The sequence below is a fragment of the Pleurodeles waltl genome, chromosome 7 (genome assembly GCF_031143425.1).
Source record: "Pleurodeles waltl isolate 20211129_DDA chromosome 7, aPleWal1.hap1.20221129, whole genome shotgun sequence".
Taxonomy (NCBI): domain Eukaryota; kingdom Metazoa; phylum Chordata; class Amphibia; order Caudata; family Salamandridae; genus Pleurodeles; species Pleurodeles waltl.
In genome coordinates this window covers 973684029-973708063 of record NC_090446.1, presented here as the reverse complement: position 1 = coordinate 973708063, position 24035 = coordinate 973684029, and the positions used below count along the sequence as shown (strand labels likewise).

General features: G+C 42.7%; 1 protein-coding gene across 3 annotated transcripts in view; it reads left to right on the top strand.

Annotated features, from left to right (window-relative positions):
• The window catches only part of AATK (apoptosis associated tyrosine kinase), a 407310-nt gene that overhangs the window by 108507 nt on the left and 274768 nt on the right, over positions 1-24035 (top strand). Inside the window, exon 1 of one of the 3 annotated variants that reach the window (XM_069199745.1) lies at positions 15666-16288. The exons of the other annotated variants lie outside the window; for them this stretch is intronic. The gene's annotated coding sequence lies outside the window, so the exon portion shown is untranslated. Of the gene's footprint in view, positions 1-15665; positions 16289-24035 lie in introns of those variants that run through there. 3 annotated transcript variants of the gene reach the window in all.

Here is a 24035-nt window from a genome sequence, read left to right as displayed (position 1 = left end):
GTGACCTGCCATGCAAGATTACCATCAGTGATCAACTCAGTAGCAAGAGAGGCTTACAATGAGTAATGTGAATTTTTTTTTTTTATCAATTTAGAGTGCTTCTACATGGGTAATACATAACAGCCGTAGCTGTAATACCCATGGTACCAAGGTAATAATATGAGTCATACGTCTCCCTGATGGCTGCATGATTTATCTCTCATTGTCTTTAAATATATTTTACAAAGTCTATTATTTTCTAGTTCTAAAAATGCCCACGTTTGCAGCTTGAATACACTCTTTAAAATTTTGGTAAAAGCTTCTAATTTAGTAGGCTAGAATGGACACAAGAGAACTACTTACTGGTAGCTAGAGAGCTACGAGTAACTCACAAGCTACTCGGAGAAGCCTACTTTAAAGGAAAAATAAATAAAAGTATTGCCACAACCAATAGTCCGGGCCTTGGCAAGCGTGCAGTGCTTTCTTTTTAATTATTTTTTTGCAAGCATGTGCAATAAGCAAGTACATTGGCAAAATATGAGAAAAACATTGACGCAGTGGCCCAGCAGCCCAAATCCATCAGTCCAGGCACTGAAGGTAACGCCTTTTCTGGTGGTTGTACTCTTATGATCATCGAACAAGCTCTCACTCACAATGCAAGACTGCTCGTGATTGAGAGAGCTGACCCATTGCTATTGTACTGCAGTTTTTGGTACTGAAAGTCTGCAGGGATCATACATATGGTAAAGAAATGCAGCTAAAAAGACACAGATGCTTTTTAAACTCCAACCAAGAAGAAGCCACCAAACTGGGAGAGCCCCGTGCGGTCCAGATTCTCCAAGCCACTTTACCTTGCTTTATGTGGTTGCACGAGTCCATTGATTGTGTAAAAAATCCTCTTCCGCTGGACCCAGCTGAGCTTCATGTTTATGAAGCAAAACAAACCTTGCATCAGCGATTCCACAATCTCTGACCTGGATCCTTTCGGTTCTTATCAAATGTGCCTAATCGGGAGAGGTCTTACAAAGCGCATTTTTGGAAGACAGGAGGTTCTAATGGTTTATAAAGCTGGAGTGTGCTGGTGGCTGTCTTGGGTAAAAAGGCATTGTTGTATTCGTGGCCCCTTGTGTGGGACGCTAGCTGTAGAAGTGAAACTTCACCAATATTCACTGTATCTTGCAGTTGCGCTAGCTACACGTTACACTTTGGGTGGTGTGTGCTGTAGCATACAATGCGTGGTTTAGGCACCGATTAGCTATGACCTCTTAAATTCTGATATGTCCTGTAACTCATGTTACTTTGTACCTTAAATACCTCAACTTATCCTGTCCAGGGCACTCGTAACCAGGACCAGAAACTTGAATGTAAACTGCCTATTGTAGTGTTTCCCAAACTCAGGGATGCGACCCTCTGGTGGGTCACAAGCTGATTTTTGGTGGGTCTCAAAAGTCAAAGCAATAAATAAAGATGCTGTTAAATTCTATGTTTTACTTGCCACATGTACCACTGATTGAGAGTTTGCTTTATTCTTTTAACATGGGGATTGGTGTTAAGTTTGTCGTTTTTTGGCTATACACAACAAAATGTAAGCACCAAATTAATTGTAGACATTCAGCAGTTAGGAATGCTAAAATTAGGCACTTTTTTGTAACTTGAAGTGTGCTGGAAACCAATTTTAATATGATGGAAACAAATCAAGATACTTGGGGGATCATTACGACTTTGGCAGACGGAAAAGACTGCACGCCGAAGTCCCTACGGGTAGGCTGCCGCCTGTGCATCTGCCTCCCCGCCAGCTCTATTACGAGTTTCCCGCAGCGTCAGTCGGCAGAAACAGAGTTTCTGCCCATTGGGCCAGTAGAAAAAGTGCTTGCAGCGCTGCCCTGGCGGATTAGGACCTTCTGCACCGCCAGACCAATGTTAAGTCATAATCTGGCAGTGCTAGCGGTCTGATCACAGCGCTGCCGCCACCGCTATCCTGGCGTTCATTGGACCTCCAGGGTCTTGATGAGGGCCTTGGCGATGCACAAATAATAAATATTCACAGAAACTCGATTCCCACACAATATAATTTGTCTGCTATATAGTGTATCACTAGAACTGTATGTCTGTGTAAAGTTAGCAGCCATTTCAATAATAAATGTGATGTCTGTAAATGACAGTGTACTACCACTCTGTGCTTTAGTTGCATTCAAAAATCGCCACTCCCCATGTTCATTAAAGGTAGGTGGGTTACGAAAAAGGGTTGTTCCAACCCCTGGCCTGTTGTGTTTGAAATGAGCTGGAAACTGTTCTAGTGTACTTTAGCATGGACACTTTGTACACTAAATGTTACATGTTTGACTCAACGTTTTTTGGTTCTGGATCTAAAACTTAACATTTTTAAGGAGAGCAGCCTAGAGCCTATTGATACACTTTGTTGGCTTTGAATGTTTCAAGGATTGCATATTACCTTTGGCAGATGCAAGGAGATTGGTTGTTATGGTAACTAGGGTTTCAGACTAGACAAAGGGACTGGTGTGTTATGAGGAATACGTGCCATATCGCAGTTGATGCCAGTCTGTACTGCTGGAGCTCATGTAAAGCACAGATATAATCTGTATGTGTTGTACAAGTTATGTTACCCTTTGTAAGTATGTATGCCCTGTGTCACTGACCAGGGATGACCAGTGTTTTCCACTGTTTCTGGTGAAGGTGTTACAAAGGGTATTTACAAACCGATGTTACCAGTACATCCCTTACCATGGTCCGTGGTATGCTGGATGTTAAATATTTAGTGCATGTGTCCTTAGTGTAGAAAGTGGATTATGACTGTCACCTGTGAATCACAGTAGTTTGGAAGTGTTGACCATAAGCCAGCCATACCACACGTGTGTGTGTACATGTGCAGGGCACGTGTCGGGCATGCACACAGTTAGAAGTGTTCACCCACTATTTTCACAGGATGGACGCTGCCCACTCTTCCAAGAAGTTGGGCCCCACTAAAAATATTTTGAATTTGTGGCGGACTAAGTTTCAGACACCAGAACACTTTCAGGAGCACCTGCACATTGTCTGCTTTCGCTCCAAGCAGCAACAAGCAGGCAGGGAGGAGGAGTACTTATTTTAAATTCCAGCTGGCCCAAAACAAAGGTCGAAGGTAAGGGGCTATCAAGCCTCCTTTTGTTTGAGTATCCTGGCTGGGAGCTACCCAGAGTCTCACACCTAGATGCAGTGGAGGGGAAACAAAGGCAAACAGCTTATCACTTTACAGGTACTTAAGTAAGTCATGCTTTTGACTTTGTTCAGTCCCTGTATATAAGAGATATGAAATGCAGTGTAAGAATGTCAGATTTTTTGACCTGTACCCTTATTTACAAAAATAATTTGAATACCACAATTTTGTATTATTTATTTTATAGCGCTACTAATCACAATACCAGGTGTCAGAATGCTTTACATCACATATGAACCTTATACATTGAGAATAAATCATACGTGTGTAAATCAATGTACAGGGTGCTTTACATAAGACAGTGAGTAATACAAGGTGTATGAGTCACATGTCATTCATAGCTCACTATGCTATATTAGAAGGATTACACTTTATGAAATACAACTAACAAAAGGATCTTTGTGTTAAAAGCAGTAACCCACTTAGCTATCTACATAAAATACAAATCTGTACTCTGTTACATGATGTGCTTAGCAGGAGACACATTAACCCTCTGTGGTACTTTGATTCAAACCTCGGACTAAACAAAACACATCTGTCCAACATATGTGGTACCCTCCAGAGTTATCTTATTGTTATTATTATTCCCGAAGATTCACTGGGCACACAAAGATCTCTGCAGCAGATGTTGTAACCACACAAGATATTTTAAAATGCAGGCTTTGCGACCAACTAACCAGAAGAGATTTATTGCCACATTTCTCCTTGCTGCCTATTTCTTTGTGCCAGAGATTTTAAACAAATACATTTATACGTTGAGGCCCAGATTTTGTATTGAGGATGCTTCACTTTTCTGGCACAATACCAACACAAAATCTCACTTGTTACATCTCCTAATGTGCTCACAAATACTCATGATAGAACTTCTAATTAAAGGTCTGAGGTATTATGATCTAATGTCACTTCTTGTGATGTCACTTCCTGTGATGTCAACATGGTTAGCCCCTGCCCCCCACTTTTTTTTTTGCGACTTGTGCCCTGTCTGTGTGCAAACACATTCACTTGCATGCTCTCATACAGATGCAAATGTATGCACACACAGGCAAACTTGCACGAGGCTTTATGTGTAAACACGCGTTTGAACAGTTAGTTTTCTGCACAGTTGCACATTTAAACACATTTTCACACACACGCAGTTATGCGCTCAAGTTTGGGCAGCACTAAAACACCAAAATCTTGGATCGTAAGAAACATTGCATTTATGTAGGGCAGGCTTGAATTCACTAGCTATCAGGGGCATTAAGTGTCCTCAATATCGTCACCATATGACTGGGACACCTTCTGTTACTTTAATGCTCTTTATCAGACGCAGGAATCACGCATCTTCTGCTGTTTTTTAACAAACATGTCCAAATCAATAAAATTCCAAAACCCTTTCTGAACTACAGATCAGTGGTCCGACAGGCTAAAACAGTTTCAGCACAACGGTTTTACCAGCCTCTTCTTCAATAGTGGACAAGCCTGCTGCTTCAACACTCAACTCTACCATCCTCAGAGCATGACATGTTGAAGACACTCCAGTTTCCAACACAGACGCGCCAGAACTCCCAACACTCATGTTTCCTGGCTCTTCAATGTGCCACTGACCACCCACAACCTCTTCTCTCCAAATTATTTCTGACTGAACGCGCGGTCACCCTGGAAGTAAAGCTGAGTTGTCAGCTGTAGAGCAAAGGAAGCTTATCAGAGATGTGACTCCTGTTTGTGGTTGGAGCCCTGCAGACACTTTTTAAACTAGGGTCACCTCTGACATTAAAGGGGGGGAGCCCACAAGTGCTGTGTAGCCATAGCTTTCTGTGAGTGCTGCACCTCCCGCCAAGTCGACACTGTCATGGATAACCTAAGGGATGTAGTTATTGTTTGACACGTAGGCAGCATTAGCACAAGTGACAGCCTCTCAGCAGCTGTTGTCCTCCAAGTCTTGAACCAGGATTATAATATGTTTATGGCCAGCATATATCGATCTTTATTGATGTACTTTCCTCCATTGACTTGTCAAAACATGATAGGATCTGAACCACGGATTTGCACGCTACCCTTCCTCGGGAGCTTATAAGGGACAAAAGGTGACCTTCAGGGCTTTTGTACACTGGTTGGATGTGGTCTAAACATGTCTTGTGTTGGCATTACAGAAGTGACAAGACATATGCCCAGTAAGTCATTCGCATGCCTCCAGGCTGGTTTCAGGATATGGAGAATGGATGCAAGATGGAGGAACTAAAAGAGGTATCCACCGAGGGTGTACATCAGCGGTTCATATCCTCAAAGAAATGCAAGCTCATGAAGGTTCCATTGCAGAGTGTAAGGTTAAGCGACCCATAAGCATGGACGTCATTCAGAGGTCGCAGCTGCGACCCCTGGCTTTCCCCTTGAGACCCCTGGCACTGCCTTTACGATCCCTTGCTTCAAAAGTGGCAAATTCAGTTGCAGGAACATAGTGCCAGCTCGTCCTTATGGACGCTAGTTGGGACTCCGCTCTCTTTGTTCTCTGTCAATTTTTTATTACACTAATGGTGAATAATAACACATTATTCACAATTAGTGTAATAAAAACGTTAATATGCCCTTCCTTGGCAGCTGAAGTAATTAAAAATGCTTTTAAATGTTGTGTGCATGCTTGTGGGTGAGAGTGTGTTTCTGTGAGAGAACGAGTGTGTATGTGTGAATTTGTGCGTATGTGTAAGTGTGTGTCTGAGAGTGAAAATTGAGGTCAAAGGGCGCGTGGTCATTTCCGCTACCGCTGTCATTTTGGTGAATTGACGTCCATGCCCATAAGGCTTTCCATTATCATTCAGCATTAGTTCCCTTCATTAATTACTAGCACAGACACGGTTCTCTAGCTGTCCTACAATTCTAGAGTTTATGTATAATTGCCGTAATAATTTATTTCGGTGTCCAGCACTTCCCATAGTACGTATGAACACTAGGCGCCGCTGACCAACTACATAGACAGGATATTAAGTAACCCACAGTCTGTGAGCAGAGATAAATTTACGAGTATGGCCGCACCTTTCATAAATGCCCCCTTACATTGGAGTGTACCACGGCCCACGAAGATGTCCTAAAAGAATGTCTGGGATAGAGAGACGATCTCCTCTCTGTTTAGCAACAGTGGTACTAACAACAGCCTACCCTACCATATGTTTCTGCTTGATTAAAGAAAGGATGTAAGCTCCTCGAAAATGTTTTGAGTTACTTCTGTCCTAACTAATCTTGCAGTACATTGACCAAATTGTTTGATATGGGGCCCCTGTGTAACACATAACATCGCCCCCTGCCTGGTTATCGAATTTGTTTGCAGCTGGAGCTGTGTGGGGACTTACAGGATATAGTTTGATAGGATATTAAATGCTGCCCCTTGGTGGGAGTGGATCCCCTGAATGGTAGCCTCACAGCAAAGTATGCATTCCCTTAAATGGTGTCAGTTTTAACTATATAGAGAATACAATCATTGAATATACACTTCATGCTGCTAAGAACACAATGCACGTTCTATTGTAGTATTGATATCACCCGAAGTAATTGCCCTAGATATGTTTGGGGCTTAAGATAGTAGATAGGCATTTTCAGCAAATCCTGTTGTCTAATTATTAAGTCCGTCTTATTCGGGAATGTTTTATTTATTTTAGGAGGAGGGAGAGTGTGTGATACATTTATTTTGGATAACTTATATTTCTTTAAATAAGTTAGGTATTATTAATTAAGCCACGTCGGCACAATATCAAACTAAATAAACTTGACGTGAAATGGTGTTGGGTGCAGAGTCCCATAAATAGTAGCGGGCATCAGCGAGGGACATTGACTGGAAGAGCCATATATTGAGGGAGAAGAGACATCCGTTCAGAGGGATGGGACGTCCTTCAGAAAGGGTGTAACGAAGGGGCAGGTCAAACTGCCCCCATGATGCAACGTCGTTTGATAAATAATAAACATCTCCTATAGAGTACCGTTTCCCACCTTAGACTGACCAAAAACCTTTTCACTACCTTTTCTGCCAGTGATAAAATAATCTCACTGGTTCTGTGACCCCTTTGGATTAATGGGATTTGTTTCTGGCACTCTCAGGGGTGGCGCTGACATACTGCAAGATGCTCTGGATCACGTAACCAGGCTGATAATGGGCAGAGTCCTGGGAATGGCCGTGCCGTGCACTACAGGCAAAGTATTTGATCCCAGTGGCACAGCAATATAATTTAAGACCCCCTCTTTTCGCCATTGAGAATTCTTGGGTCAAGCCCCAAAGATCTGTCCCTGAAGTTCAAACACTATTGTTACAGTGGCAGCGGTCTGTCGCAAAATGGCGCCACGCCCATGTAGTGGATGGTCCTCCGCCTGGTTGCAGCATGTCTACTTGTTGCAAGGTGTTACTGCCAGACCGGAAGAGGAAGTCTCTATCTCTCTCCTTCTCTCTCTCTCTCTCTCTCTCTCTCCAGGGCCCTACAGCTCACAGAAGCCTACCCAGCATCACTTGTGCAGTGCCATTAACCCGTACAAAGCTGCGAAAAGTTGAATTGACGTTCTGTGCAAAACACCAATCAAATAGCGGGATGCATCCAGCTGGTGACCTTCAAATGATTGGCCAAGAAAGATGCAAGGGCCATTAATGCTGCTGTTTTCTTATATTGGTTCTTGATGGATATAGCACCTTGGGAGGAGGCCTTCTTGTGGGGATGGATGTCCAATGTACTCGGCCTAGAATGTCAGAAAGATAATTCTATTTTCCTGGTACATTTTGTTTAAAACCAAGGCTTTTCTTAACCTGAACACTAGATTTTAACAGAAAACGCATTTTATACAGCATTCAAGAAGTCACATAAGTTCTAGGAAGGGGCTTGAGGTTCGCATGTCCGTTCGCATGTCCGCACACCTCTTGTGTGCGCAAAACGCAATCTTCTTCCTTCCAAATTCTGACAGCCGGGCCTTCGAATTTTCACCATTCTCGTCTCAGCTTTTAGACAAGGGAATCTATCTTTAGTGCCAATCCAGCTTTATATAGCTCTGCTATTTCCCTTCCTTCCATCCTCCTTCAGCCCTTTAATGGCCTTAATGACGACTTTTTCCCTACAGCTTTTATTGGAAATGGCTGCCTCCCCCATTACTAAGTTGTTCGCGCTCATGTTAAGAGCTGTCCTGTGCTAATAATCCAAATATAATAGAGCACCTACTCGTTGATTATCAGGAGGACACCCTCTTGGTACACCGTTGGGCTCATTATTTTCAGGAAGAACTCTGAATTTTAGCTTATAAATTAACCCAGAGTCGTGAAAGGTGTTCTGGTAGGCAGGATAAAATACGGATGGCAGATCAGAGTATCTGAAAAGACTAGGGGGAGTGATGTCTGTCTAAAATGAGTCCGTAATACAGCAGCGAATTAAGTCCGGCTTTCTATGGCGACCTGCTAAATTGTGATGTGAGTTAGAAATAAGCATTAGTTACTACATAGAACAGAAGGTGCCACAACAGACTGCGTTAAATGGCACTGATGCACTCCAGATAATAGTCAGATGATGGCTCATTTATCATTAACAGCCCAAAGTGAAGAGCAAAAGGCACACATCACTTTGCCCCCACAGCGGTCCCTAAAACAAGCGTTCCCTACTTTGTATAAATCTGCTTTAATGTGGCCTGCTGCCCAGCACTACAGAATACAGCGGTGGTTTATTTTGTGCTGTGGGGTCCATGTATTATTTCTGGTTGCCATATGTCTCCAAATGCATTGGGCTCTTTTACTCCAATCTTCCACTCTCCACTTGCCAGAAGGGTCATACCTGCCATTCAAATCAAGTTCCTTTGGGAGTAGAGAGACCTCTGACTAGCCTGTGATATTATCTAAAGCATTAATTTTCTCTTTTACCCTGTACGAGGGAGTCCCACGCCCTTCTTGCATAAAGAAGAATCACAAAACTAGAGCTGAGATCATCCTGGTCAGTGTGCCCAGTTTTATCGGTTTGGGATCAGTTTTATTGGTGGCTGGTGAAAGCCACATTCCAGTTTGTCTCTGCCTAGTTTACGGACACCACTAGTACAGCCTCTTTCATCAAGTTGGCAAGTTCTTACAAATTCTCTTTCTCAAAGATTTATTTTCAGATAATCAACTAAAATCATAGTAGAGGTCCACTGTGAGGTTGTCGGGTGTTTGCCCAGGTCCAGAAGTTTTCAGCAAGTACCTAGTGGCTTGAAAGGTGTTACTATATGTTCTCCCCCTGTACTGGCTGGAATTCTAGATATGATGGCCGCTGTGCTTAGACAGGACTATGTACCGACCATGACTCTCGAGTGGTAGCTGTGGTCAAGCATGCAAGAAAAAAAGGTACTCTACAGTACTAGTGCGACATAGACCTTTAAACTATAGTACCAGGGTTAATAAACACCAGAGTCCAGCCAGCAGCATTATTTTGAAAAAATGGCTCTTTAATAAACACCAAGACTAGCGGTACAAGTAAAAACAACCATGACAACCAGAAAACCCTGCACTTTTTCCCCCATCATGCACAGGGTATGACCCCCCCAAACAGTTTTGACACTCAGCCGGGAGCTACAGTGTTATACCACTGAATGTGTGCAGGGTCTTGGATGTATCTATTTCACCACCACCCCGCAAAGGTTTTGGGTAGTACTTTACTCTGCTATAATTTGGTGGTTTCGAGTGGAATCGTGCCTTACCTTGGCTGTTGATACAGATTCTGCCTCACTGAGCATGTTAGACCACCTCAACCAGTATCAGCTAAGCCACCTTTTTTTTGGACAAAAATTTAAAAATTGGAGTCTTGTGACTGGATTGTTTTGTATGTCATGGTTTAGGCTTATCCGGAAGGCTTGTTTTTCAAACAGTATTCACTGTTACATCAAAAAGTTGGATATAAAGCTGGGTGGATAGGTTCCCCTTGAAATACCTGAAATACCTTGAAATATCTCAGTAACTTAATGTACTTGCTGCGGAGGCTGGCACACAACCTGCAGCTCGCTGGCTTGTTCCTAGCAAAACCAACCGTACTTCTTATGTATGAGACGGAGGGCAGAAGCTGTCATAGACAGAGCTTGTTGAGGCCTCTCCATGGCTGGAAACTGGGAGCCCTGGAGATGTACCTACCTCGGGTTGTCCATGCCAGGAGTCCTTGTTGAGGTTGCGGGTAGCGAAGGCAATCCAGCTGACAGCTTTCAGGACATGAATGGTGAAGAGGCCAGAGGTTCCAACATGGTGTTGTGGGAAAGAAGAAGCAACTGCAAGGCTCAGCTCTAGAACAGAACAGGCAGCCCCTTCACTCTGTCTCATTCCTCTTGCTGCCGTTACCTCTAACATGTCCATGCTGTTTATCAGCAGGCAGGACTTTGCCCAGTTTGGCCCCTAGCCCACCTATGTTCCATGGCCTGGAGATAAATGTGATCATACATCTAAGGGGCAACACGAGGCCACAGCTTTCTGAATGTGTTGCTTCTCTAGAAGTTGAGCAGTTGTCTGTCTCCCGTGCATTGATGGTGCTGCCTTCAAAGGTGCCGGCAGTGGGGGCAACGGCTATCCCTGCTGAGAACCCAGAAAACTGGTTTCTGTTGGACATGGCTGGCTAGTGGGTTAAGCCACAACCCAGACAGGTTGTTGAAACTCTTAAAGGAATCTGTGTACGGGGGAAAGACACCGGGAACAAAGGGGGTTTTAAAGAGGAATGGCAGTGTGAGCCACAAGAGTGGGAAGGCGGGTGGACCAGCAATGGATGAAAATATGATCTCAGGTACAACTACTTGCTTATGAGATCCCAGCATGCAGGGGGTTGAGTGGATGTGCGCCCACATATGCACACATCCCTCCGAAGGCATCATCCCATGGATGTTACTCAGAAGGATGATAAAAGCAGGAGTGGTAGTGGGCCAGGCAGAAGTCACTTCTAACCAGTAGCACCTTCAAACTGTTTGGGGTGGAGCCCTATCCCCCAGGACAGGGTCCTAACTAGCACTTTCCTTTTTCTCGCAGACAAACGCATGTAGGAGAATCGTTCATCGGTTTTGTAAACAACATAGGGCGCACTTAAACATCTATTTAGATGAACTTGAAACCCGTACTACCTTTGTTTTACACTATCCAAATTTTCTGTAAGCGAAATCAAAGCCAGAATGCGTTGTGTTACTATTTATGCGAGACATCTGGACACTGCCTTTCCTACGCCACCAGATTCCAGTGCTGTCAGGAAATCTGCGCCAAATTGCCTCCGGGCGCAGCGGGTAAGAATAGACTGACTGAAAGCTTTAGAACTGCCTTCGTTCGCCTGGCTTCCTGCGGAATCTCAGTCGGCTGCACCCCCGCCTTCGTCTCCTGTGAGTGCATTAATTATTCACCTGGTACAGGTGTCGCGCTCAGCGTGTAGAGCTGCAAAGTGGTGTGCATTGGCTTATGGCCCTGCAGGAGCCCAAACTGCAAGCTTGGTCTGGACTAGCAAAGGCGTGTGAGCTCACCAGGAGTTCCACATCAAACACGGCCTGGTCTCTTGAAAGCTTGTAAACCAACCTGTAACCCATGTGAAACACGGCCGGGCCTCTTGGAAACCAACCTGTAACCCGTGTCAAACACGACATGGCCTCTTCAGAGCTTCGAAGCCAACATGTAACCCACGTCACACACAGCCTTGCCTCGTAAAAGATTGTAAGCCCATCCGTAGCCCATATCAAACACGTGTGGCCTCATGAAGGTTTGTAATCCTACCACAAGCCCCATATCAAACAAGGCCTGGCCTAGCAAAGGCTCATAAGCCCACCAGGAGCCCCATATTGAACACTGACTAGACTCTTTACGGCCTGTAAGCCCACTGGAAGCCTCTTATCAAACAGGATCCAGACTTGTGAAGATGTGAAAGCACACCGGAATCCCATTACAAGAGGGGCCAAACCTGTAAATGTTTTCGTTTTGCCTGATGTGAACCCTTATTAAGATGGGACTGGTGACACAGACGCTAGTAGGATCCCCAATATCAAGCATGGACCTGTCGTTGAATGCATATAGGCACAATTGGGACCCCCTACGTCAAGCTGGGTGTGTGGATAGGTCGAATGAGGAAAAGTGATCAATAAATGGGCTGTTGTGCATATAAAAGTCTTGGGTATGTCTGCCCGCTCTTTTCACAGTCAAAAACCTGTTTAACCCCCAGTCCTAACCATGCACGACAAAGGATGATTTAAAGTGTTCTTGAATATAAAAAGAGGATATGGGGCCAGTGACTCTCTGCTGCCCTCCACTTATTTAGCTGGGGCATTCCCAGAATCTATACCCAGGGGATCTGGACATTGGTGCTGGCCTGTGGAGGTGGTGGATGTTACTCTGTGGCAAAGAAACTTCATGTGTTGTTATGCGTATAAACAAAGCTTGGTGCCTACCTTGCCTTTCAGAAGTTTCGGATCCCTGGGGGTGCAGACTGGAGTTATTTCCAGTCGGCACACAAACCATAAAATTAATTGAATGTACTAGCATTGAATGTAGGCTGGCATTTACACATTTCGATTTTGGGTTGGAGCCAGTCTAAATGCCTAGAGGGACTACCCTTCAGACTGGGATTTTAGCACCATGTATCCAGCATCCAAAGAACCCCAGAGGGAAAAGAGCCAAGTCAACCACCTGTCCACAAAATATCCTTGTTGGAATTATTTTTTATCACAGCCAGTGATTTTATGTTTACGGCATCATCTGGCTAACCCCAACAGTAGGCTGGTCTCTCACTCCGCACAGTGACTGGAATATTTTGACGAAGATGGGTGGATGAGATTCAGGTCCCCATTGCCTATGATGGCCCCAGACCTCATCTGGGGGGTACTGGAAGTAGTGCCGGCTTTAGGGTGCTGCACCCAGTGCTCTTGTGAGCTTTAAAGCACCTGCTGCGTAGTTCCTTGTGTGCCCACTAATGTTCAGGCAGTAATACAAATGTCATTAATGTGGTGACTAATGTACATGCTGGAGAAATCTGAGTTTTGTCAAGTGGCAGTTTTGACTTCCCCTAAAGTAGCACAGAGTGTTACTGTGCCTACTGCAAAGCATTTGTAACATGCAGATCACAGAATTGTATTTTATGCATTGGGTTACTGCTTTTGTCTCAAAGATCCTTTTGTTACTTTCAGTTCATAAGTTACAATTCTAATATAGCACAGTGAGCTATGACTGACATCAAAGAGCAGCATACAAACTGCAAGGTTTAGAACCTTTTGGTTAGAACCTTTTTTTCCATGCCTTTCCCAGGGGCGACTCCTTCACTATGGCTGAGACGTGTCACACCACCCCCAGCCCACCCCCAGCAGCAAGAGCTGCAAAACGTTTATAGAAAAAACATAATATGTTTTTCTATAAAAGTAGGCAGGGCCGCAGGAGTGATGTGGACGCACTTCCCCTCAGTGCACAAGTATGTTTGGCCAGCCATCTCGGGCCAGCCAAACATACATGCGCACTGTGGTCTCCCCAGCCCAGCACTGTGTTGCTGTGCTGGAGAGAGCATACACAGGCTCCCAATCTGCCTGGGAGTGCCCTATCTGGGCTCTCCTAGCCAGTCCTAAAGCTGCTTTGAGCAGCATCATGATTGGCTGCAGGGCAGGCTTGGAAGCCTGTGCCTGCAGCCTGCAGCGACGGGGCAGAGCGGATGGAGCAGCCTGGTGCTGAAAAAAGGTATGTTTTTATTTATTTATTTGGTGCTCCCATATGATAACATAGGTTAATTGCTTCCAATGAGTGGTGGTTTGTGGAAGAGTAGTCAGACGCGTTTATGAACCACAGAATAGTGTCCCTGCTTAACATTTCTATTGTGTAATACCCTTTAAACGAGTGGGGCTGGAGATTTGAGTACAACCAGTCGTGTACATTTTTAAGGGCAAATAATTCTAAGGCATGTATTCACTGTCATTTCTTTGGAAGTAATAATTGGCATATGTGTTGTGTTCTGTGTGTACTGACTGTGTTATGTAGTATTTGGCCCAAACCTCAAACCATATGAAATGAGATAGGCCTTGACTGCTCAATCGCTTTTCTTGGAGAGTAGCTAAGTACTTGGAGGCCCAATTTGGAGTCAGACCATGTAGCAAACGTCCTACTCACTTGTGAAGACATGGTATCTCCAAAGTCAGGATCTCAGTTTAAATCGTGACAATCCAGGTTTTGAAAAGACAGCCACGCTGCCATATACCCATACTGTTATGATATATTGCAACGCCCCAAACCCAGAGCTACAGCCACCCCTTCCCCTCTCCTACTTTCTCCTATTTTTGTGGAGCTCTCCTCTCACAGCCTGTAGTGGCACCTAATTGTCGTGCGCTTCTGTATTTAAATCCACCACCCTTCCTAATTCAAAGGCTCTCTCTGTGTTCTGTGAAGAGCATCCTGGCCTCTCCCCTGTTCCTCGGCTCTGGGTGGACCGCATCTGTCCAGACACCTCGCAGGCCAAGGCCCCAGCCCACTGAGCACAGCTCGGGGTTTAGATGGGTTGTGGGGTGGCAGGAGGTTTATGTGCATCAGTTCCTGACGTTGTCGCCTTCCACCTCCACGGACGCCATTTGTAGGAGGCAACCTCCTGCTGCTGCCCTCTTTTGTCCAAGAAATCCTGGACAAAATGGCCAAAGACTTATTTCCCACATGCCTCTTACACCCCTAAATTGGGCATCAGACGTAGGCACAGTGTCCTCACTACAGCTGCAACATTGTGTTCAGACAATGATAGTCATAGACTTCTAGGCCAGCCGAGTTGAGCTGGGAGTGAGGCCCTCGAAACACTCTAAAGTGGCAGATCCAGTGCTTAATTTGTGCTTGTTGTTTCCGGTGCTGAGCACCGGCACTTATTTTTGAGGGCCGGGGCTTATTCTTCTGCTTCAAGCATTTGCTGCGATTAAAAGACACATATGGGAAAGACGGAGGAAGGGAAAAACGAAAAAGCGTCACAAAGGGAAAAAGTGGAAAGCTGCAACAGTGAGCTGAAGGGGCAGAGAGTGGCTTTATATGGATTGAAGAGGCCCGAGGTGGCTTCAGGATTACCCTGACTCAGTATTATGTGTTCCCACATTTAATTGCAGCAGCCATGTGTTTAAGAGGAGGGCTTTGGGCACCGGCACCTTTTTATTTACAAATTAAGCACTGGGCAGATTACGTAGTACAATAGAGGAAAGCGTGGAGAAGGTATGCGCGAAGAGGGTACGCTCATGCATAAACAAATGTATTGTTTGGTCCTTGTTGCTGTCTATTCAGGACCGATTTTCGACAGTATTTCAACCCACTGAGCTACCAGCTGTGCAACCGCCTTGTGGTAGCCGCGGGTACAGTGGTGTCTCGTTTCTACAAAACATTCTTGTCGAGGTTCCAGTTTGGGGACTGCTTCCTTGTGGTTAATTTAGTGAAATGAAACCACACACTAGGTCACGTCTGTCCCGCCTCTACCTGTCTCTCTGCTCCTGCAGTGTATATTGGTCTGTTTCTGCCCGCGGCATGTAGCGTTCATGTATGTCTGTACCTATCCTACAGGGAATACACCTCCGGGGACTGCAGGAGCTGATGCACGCGGTGGAAGGGTGAACTACCGAAGCAGGAAGCGCTTCTTGGAAAGCGGGTACCTTGTTTTTTGGCGCTTGGCCCAGGCCTCTTCCTTAGATGCATTGACACCCCTACGACGCCAGTCTCTGCCTCTGTGCACAGCAGCAGGTGCGCGTGCATTGCCGGCCATCTTCAGGGGACTGAGGCGGAGTGCAGCCGTGACGTACCGTGCCAGCTGTTCCTATGGCGCCATTGCCTCCTCGGTGGAGCTCACCAGCCCAGCAGGGCATTTATTTGAATTCTAATCGGAATTGCTTTTCTTCAGGTCCCCCGCTAAACTGCGTTAGGATTGATGTGAAATGAGCGAGCACTCTTGACTGCTACTTGCAGACGTTCCAGAGAGAGAGCTAACCTTCGAAATAAGCCTCATCCTCCTGAGCCCATTTTAGAAGGAAACATTTCTTATTTAACTAGCGAAGCCACCACAAAAACAGAAAGACACCCGGGTGGCGGTTCACCTGGTGCCTGGGGCGCAGCATGTCTTAAACCTTTCTAACTGAGTCAGTAATAGCGCAGGGCTCTTGTTGACAGTCCGTTTAGGAATCCGGAGAAAGGTAAGAAAGCTGCTGTGCACTATGTATGTATATAGTTATGTATTATTACTGCTGCAACAAAGTAAAGTGATCCACTGTGATGTGCCCGGAGTGCCTGTCGTCCGTACTTTGGGATTGGTTGGTTGTATGAAAAGCACCTTTCGGTGAAGCGCGAAGTAAAGCCGCAATTCCCTTGAAGTTTCACTATAAAAACCAGAGGTTCAGAATTTACACACACAATAGAAATTCAGCTGTTGTGGATAGTTATTTCAAGTATAACTCGTGCCCTAACGTAACTATCACTCGCTCCCTGCCATGCACATTTTTCTTACCAATAATTTAGTTGCAAATGTTGCAGTGATAATATCAAAGATAGCATGGATAGAGATGGTCTGGCTGTCCTGGCTAGAATAAGTCGAGCTAATGGCTTTTACTTTGTGATCTTTTAAATTGCAATTAGCAAATCCGCAGCCTGTCAAGCCATCGTTTACCCTGCTTACATGTTCAGGATTCACCATTGGAAGTCATACTAGCTCGAAGACCAGATTTTACACACACAAGACCATAGTAATTTAGCAGTTATAGTCATGGGTATCCTAAGATAACTATAATTTGTGCCCTCGGCATGTATTTCTAATTACCCCACATATTACATCACTCATGACATCTTCCATGACATCATTGATAATATCACTGCAACATTTGCAGTGAAAATATTGATGAGCATGGTGGGGGAGCAAGTTATAGTTATCTTAGGGCACGTGTTTCAGCAGGTACTTGAGATAACTATAACTGGTGAATTTGTACAGTTTTGTGAATGTAAAATGTGTTTGTATATATATATTCAGTTAAAAAAATGAAGGTTACAGGGACGTTATAGTTAAGCTCACATTTTAAACGTACAAAACCATAGAAATTCACCTGTTATAGTTATTTCAAGTAACTTTAACTCGCGCCCTAAGGTAATTATATCTCGCGCCCCCGCCATGCACTGCTAATTACCCCACAAATTACAGCACTAATGACATCTTTGATAACATCATTGATAATGTCACTGTAACATCTGCAGTAAAATTATTGATCATAAAACTGTGCATGGCGGGCCACGAGTTATAGTTTCCTTAGGGAGTGAGTTATAGTTACTTGAAATAACTCTAACTATAACAGGTAAATTTTTATGGTTTTGTAGATTTAAAATGTGAGCCTAAGTATAACGTCCCTATAAAGCATATATATATATATATATATATATATATATATATATATATATATAGTAAGTTATCCTTCACAGTAGTAATTCTCCAAGGTGCAAGAGTGCTAACAAGACCAACACGTTTCATCCATAGTAGTCAACAGGGTCATAGAGCTGCAGTGTACAGAGCGCTCATTTAAAGAGACAATCCCTTCCCCATAACCAGTGCATAAATAATGCATAAAAAACAAATAGGTTGCTCAAAGGCTTCCTTTTGAGTGTCCCATATTATCCTTCCTAATATTATTCACATAGTTCTACCTTCACATGACACTTAAGTTTGAGAACAACTGAAGCATTGTACTTACACAGATAAAGTGTCATAGACACCACTTGAATATAACAAAAGTACTTAAAATGCGTGTAACATCACAGATAAGGTTGGATTACCTTTGCTTCTGCTGATACAAGAGTGTATTCATAAAGTATGTAAATTAACTATATGGTCATGTCAAGGTCAGTCCATCAAAGATCTTTTGTAAACATTACACTTTGCTATGCTCCTCTCTTTCAGGGATGATTCAGGGTGGATCATAATCTCTTTCAAACAGTATTGTGCTAGCGCACCCGGTCCTTAGTAAGTAAACTTGCAAGGGGACGGGTATAGGTCGATGAACCTTTTGATTCGCATGGAGTATCCTAGCCATGTAGTAACCAACGCCCATCAATACTTTATATACAATACAATAGTCAATGAGCAGAACATTAAACAGTAGTTATTAACGTCAACCTTCATGAATAACCACAACTCAATATACGTTTTAGTAATTGTATTTCCCTATAGATTACAATACTAAGTCACAAGGTTAATTCAAACTTTATTCAAATCCACTCAAGATTAATTAATTAGTGACCACCAATAACATAATCTAATCAAAACGTGAGAAAACATGCATTCTAATGCCTCAACATAAGCCAATAACGACGAATATGTTAACATGCGTAGCAGAGTTCAGCAAATCAGTCCGTCAATCATCTGTTACCGTTTATGTCAACGTCTCAGAATAGGAACCCTACCTAACCCAGATTAGCATTAGCATGTGGGACTTCATGCAAAAACAGTTTAGAACATGAATTTGGAAAACATCTAGCTAAGAGAAAACCTATAAAAACAGCGCAGTTGTTACCTAGAAAGGAAAGGCACAAAAGTTAATTCAGTCACATTTTCATAGCGCCCTATCCACGATATGGATGAGCAAAAAAGTCAGTCTTTGTCTTCAGGTCATCAATCGATCAGCATCACACCAGGCTCTCAATGGCTTGAGCCCAATGACAGAATCTCGAACCTCTTCTCCCCCAATATCGCCTCAATTTTGGAATTAGGTCTCTCCTCTGACATCTGCCCCTAACATCTCTCCATCAGTTCTTAAGTTTTCTCCCTTGTCTCATCATTATATCAAAGTCACCCAGACTATCCCCCAATTCCTAATTGGTCAGTTAATCATCAGTTATGATTCTACCCAATAATTTTTGTTTTTCAAATCTACGAATTCTAATATTACACAGTTCTCACGGTGTCGATTGGTTCACTGTACAATGTCCTCATCATCCGGCTTGTAAGGTATCAAAAATGTTGCATCTTCTTCTCCAGTCAGTGTCTCTATTGTTCGAGTCCTGGGAAAGTACATCCCGTCTGCTTTACACAGTCCTTGATACGTTTTTGATTCCATCGTCTCCTGTTCAACGGTTCATCGCAGAGATTTCTAACTAAGTAGATTTTATTAAACAACGAGCAGTTCATGGTCAGTTCAGTACATTAGCTTCTCTACATTGCAGTATTATTCAGCTTCTGCATGAGGCCTGGTAAAACTAGGACACAACTTCGGCTAAGTTGGCTCTACAATATACCTCATTATGACATATTACTACATTATTATTACACATTTTCAACATTTGACATATTTTTTGTCACTTTTTAATATAATTTGTGAATCTTGGTGACCACTCTCCGTGGGCACATTTTCAAAGTGCACATTAATTTTCTACGTTATTTATTTCTACACTTTTCGTATTATGCAAAATTCATAAACACTCATTAATATTTCTAATTAACATATCTGCTTCAGCAATTGTGTTCATTTTTTCCACAGCTTTGCAAAAAATATATACGTGTACAGTGCCTACTGTATTGTTTAGGGTACCTTGAAAAATGTGTACAAAATTTCGCGCTGCAGAGCACGCTCTTTATGTTTCTAGTACCAGCTCTATCACTTGATTATGCTCCTTCGCTGGTCCATGCCTCCTCTCTAGTTGTGTTGATTTTGCATGCAGATCTTGCTTTTGTAGTTAAAAGTGTGAATGGAATAAATCTGCTTAAGAACTGTACTTATCGGATTCAGAAGTATATTTATTTGCATTTGTTCTTTGCAGCCTTAAAAACAGATCCTCATTTAAAAAAAACGTTTGCTCTCCCTAATTAAAGTGCAAATGCAAAGGATCTAAATAAATAAAAGTGAAAATAGATTTTAAAGTGCATCTAGGGGTCTCCAACTGATTAAAGTATGAAGGCATCATAACTAATCAACCTATTCAAGCCCCACATGCTATGGAAAAACAGATATCTGGTACTTCCAGAGAAAGTACTTTTACCTTCCCAATTAAAGTGCAAATAAATTGGATCTAAATAACTAATGTGCAAAATAGGTTATAAAGTGAATCTGGAAGTATCCATTCCCTAAAGTGCTAATGCAGGACCTTCCCTCATGTTGCTTCAAGGTTCAGGTAAAGGCACGGTGTTTTATCTTCCGAATTAAAGTCCAAATGCATTGGATTCAAAAAGCTAGTTGCAAAGTAGTTTTTAAAATGCTTCTGGAGGTATCCATTCTCTAAATTGCAAGTGCAAGACCTTCCTTCATGTTACTTCAATGTTCTGTCCTCCTACAGTTGCACAATTTGCCCTGTGAAACAATATATAAATGATTAAAGTGCAAATGCATAACACCTGATCAATCTGTACAAATGATTGCATGCTATAAAATGCAGATTGTTTTGGTACTTTCCATTAAAAAAGAATTAGCAAAAGGCATCCTGAAGATCCTGTGCAAAACTCTCAGTTCTTAAAACCATGTATAGTGTTAACCAGCCTCCTGAAGATTTAAACACTTCATATTCTACAGTCCAAAAACTATGAATAACATGATCAAAACATTGCTGTACATGTAAAATTGAAGTAGCAAATACCAAGTACATATAAAAAAGTAAAAAAAAGAAAAACAGGTCATCTAGTCACAGTACATAAGGCAAATGTATGGAACATCACAGATGAACATGAAGTTCTGCATCCAAATTTAAACGCCAAGGGTACTCTGTCCCTATCAGTATGATATTTTTGCATTCCATTCTTCCTAAGTTCAGTTCTCTATCACCACCTCAGGGTTTTTTCCTTAACATTTTGTATTCCGTAACAGCTCATGTCACTCATATTGCAGTTGTGTAGTTTCCATATGTGTTTAGACATGGTATAGGAAAGATCTTTATTCTTGATTGCACAGAGGCGTTGTAAGATGCGCAGCTTCAGTTTAATAACAGTGTTGCCCGTGTTCTTCTTCCCACATCCACATGCAAGTACATATTCTACAGAAGTAGTCTCACAGGTTATCCACTCTTTGATATCTCTGTATCTCTAATTTAGTTTATTCTGGCTGTATGTATAGGATTTGCATTTCTGGCATTTCATAAAACTATTTGTAAGTTTATCACCAAGAGATGGTGTTTTTTTGTATGTGATGTTGGGGTGTTCAGGCAGAATTGTCTATGAGGGTTTGAACAATTTTGAGGATTCTTCAGTTCTGATTCAAATGCTTCTTAGTCTCATAGTTAGACAAATCAAAGTCCATGATATACCTTATGATATTCGATTCCTCTGTGCTCTCCACAATCTTTTGTTTTACCACCAACAGATCCTCTCTTTTCTTTTCTCTCACTTTCCTTAAGGTACCAAGCAGAGACACTTTCGGGGTATCCTCTAATTTTACCTGTGGACTTCCTGTGAATTGTAGTGCAGATCTTTTCATTTTTAACGCATATTGCAATATCCAAATAGTTAATCTCCTTATCACTGATCTCATAATTAAATTGAGTTTTTGCCGATTGTCGTTAAGGGATCTGATGAACCCTTCAAACTCATATCTTTCTCCTTCACAAATAATGAATAAGTCATCGATGTAATGGACCCATAGAATGACCTGTTCCAGTCTGATAATTTTGTTTAAATTCCAAACGGTTTCTGCCTCCCACCTATCCATTGTTAAATTCACATAGGTTGGTGCGAAGGATGTCCTCTTTGTGGTCCTTAGTTGTTTGACAAAAGTAGTTGTCATCAAACTGAAAGACATTATGATTGAGACAGGAGTCCATCATCTCCAGTAATATGTTGGAGGGTTCAAGCAATGAAACTGGTTGTGACCTCAAAAAGTATCTGCATGTATTGATTCCATCTGTGTTGAATGGATATATAATATAGGCCACATCAACTGTGGTCATGAGATAGTTTTTTCTTCAGGGTATCTCATTTATTCTGTTAAAATAATTCTGAGAGTTTCTCAAGTATGATGGGAGGTTCATTATGTACGGAAAGAGGAAGATATCGATGAATCTTGAAGTATTTTCAGGTGATGGGCCAATTGAGTTGACTATTGGCTTGCCAGAAGGATTTAGTCTGTCCCTGTGAACCTCTGGCAGGAAATAACTTGTTGGTGTTATAGGGTGATCAGCTTTGAGGTATTCATCATCATCCACAAGATCTCAGTCATGTCATTCTCCCATCGTATGATGGAATATCTTCAGGCATTCATTGGTGGGATATTTTGCAGAGCTTATCATGAGGTTCTTTGTTCATCAGTTGTGTTTTTTACTTCTGCTACACAGTTCTCTCAGCTCAGGATCAAAATAGTTCCTCTTATATCGTAAGCCTTTATGATGATACTGTCACGCTCTTGGAGCTCAGAAAGTGCCATTCAGTCGTCCCTTGTCATTTTGTTAAGTTTGCTGCCATTTTTTCCAAATTGTTTTTTATATATTCTGTTCAGTCCCTTAATCATCAACACCTGGAATAAATCTATGTTATTTCCTGCAGGAAACCAGGAACAAAATGTTGACTTAGGTTTACATGCACTCTTTGTTGTCTCATCCGTTAGAATCCCCAGATGTCCACAGAACACCCCTGCTGTTGGACCTTCCCCACATAAAAATAGAATTTTGCTCAGGGGAGGTGGTGGTTCCCGGTGGTTGGGGGGACACGTGGCCCCCGCACCATATTACATAAATGCCCCAGGGAGGTGGTGGTCCCAGGGGCTGTGGGTGACACCATAGTACCTCCCCCACCAAAAAACAACATTTTGTCCCAGGGAGGAGGTCCGTGCGGCCCCCCTGCACAAAATGTAGCAAATCCCCCTGGATGCTGGCGGTCCCCGGGGCTGTGGGAGGGGAACGCCCTCCCATATTGAGAAAAAAAAAAACAATGCCCCCGGGACCTGGCACACCCGGGAGTTATTCAAAAGGAGCGCGGGAGCCTGCGCTTGATTTTTTTTTTTTCATTTGTATTGCAAATTTGCGACATCATCGATATCTCACAGCACCAGAGCTAGGGGGTCAGGGTGACTACCGTGGCCCCTTGTCTTTTTTACACTTTTTTTTTCTAGGACTCAGCTCAAGCCGAGTCCCAAGATGGCTGCCAACACTTCCTGGCCAATCAGAGCTGTGCATTTCCCTGCATGAGCTCATCATTGTTCGTGAAGATTTCGTGATCACAGATTTACAAATTTGGATTTCCTTTAATTTCTCAAAAACTACTGGACGGATTTACACCAAATAAGAAAAAGCTTAATCTGCGTCTTGAAAGCTAGTTTTCTGCCAAATTTGGTGTAATTCTGTCCTGTGGCTCATGCTCACATTTTAAAAGTACAGAACCATAGAAATTCACCTGATATAGTTATTTAAAGTAACTATAACTTGTGCCCTAAGGTAACTATAACTCGCGCCCTCGCCATATTACACCACTCATGACAACTTTTATAACACCAATGATAATGTCACTGTACCGTTTGCAGTAAAAAGTATTGAGGAGATAACTGTGTTATAGCTACCTTAGGGCATGCGTTAAAGTTACTTGAAATAACTCTAATTATAACAGGTGAATTGCTATGGTTTTGCATGTTTAAAATGTGAGTTTAACTATAATGTCCTTGTAACCTTCTTTTTTAAAGTGAATAGACAGATAGATAGTTGGATGGATAGATAGATAGATAGATAGATAGATAGATAGATAGATAGATAGATAGATAGATAGATAGATAGATAGATAGATAGATAGTACAATGAGTGAAGAGTTTAGGCATTTGGATAGATAGTAAGTTGTGCGTGAATGTAAAATCAAGGCTGTGACATCATGCTGCTTTGGTATGCTTAGATGCTTGAATAAAATTCAGTACATTTTTGTCCATCTGTGAAGAGGACGATTATTCAGGCTTTGTTCATCTCGCACCTATAACATCTTGTATCTTGGCACCACCAAGGCTG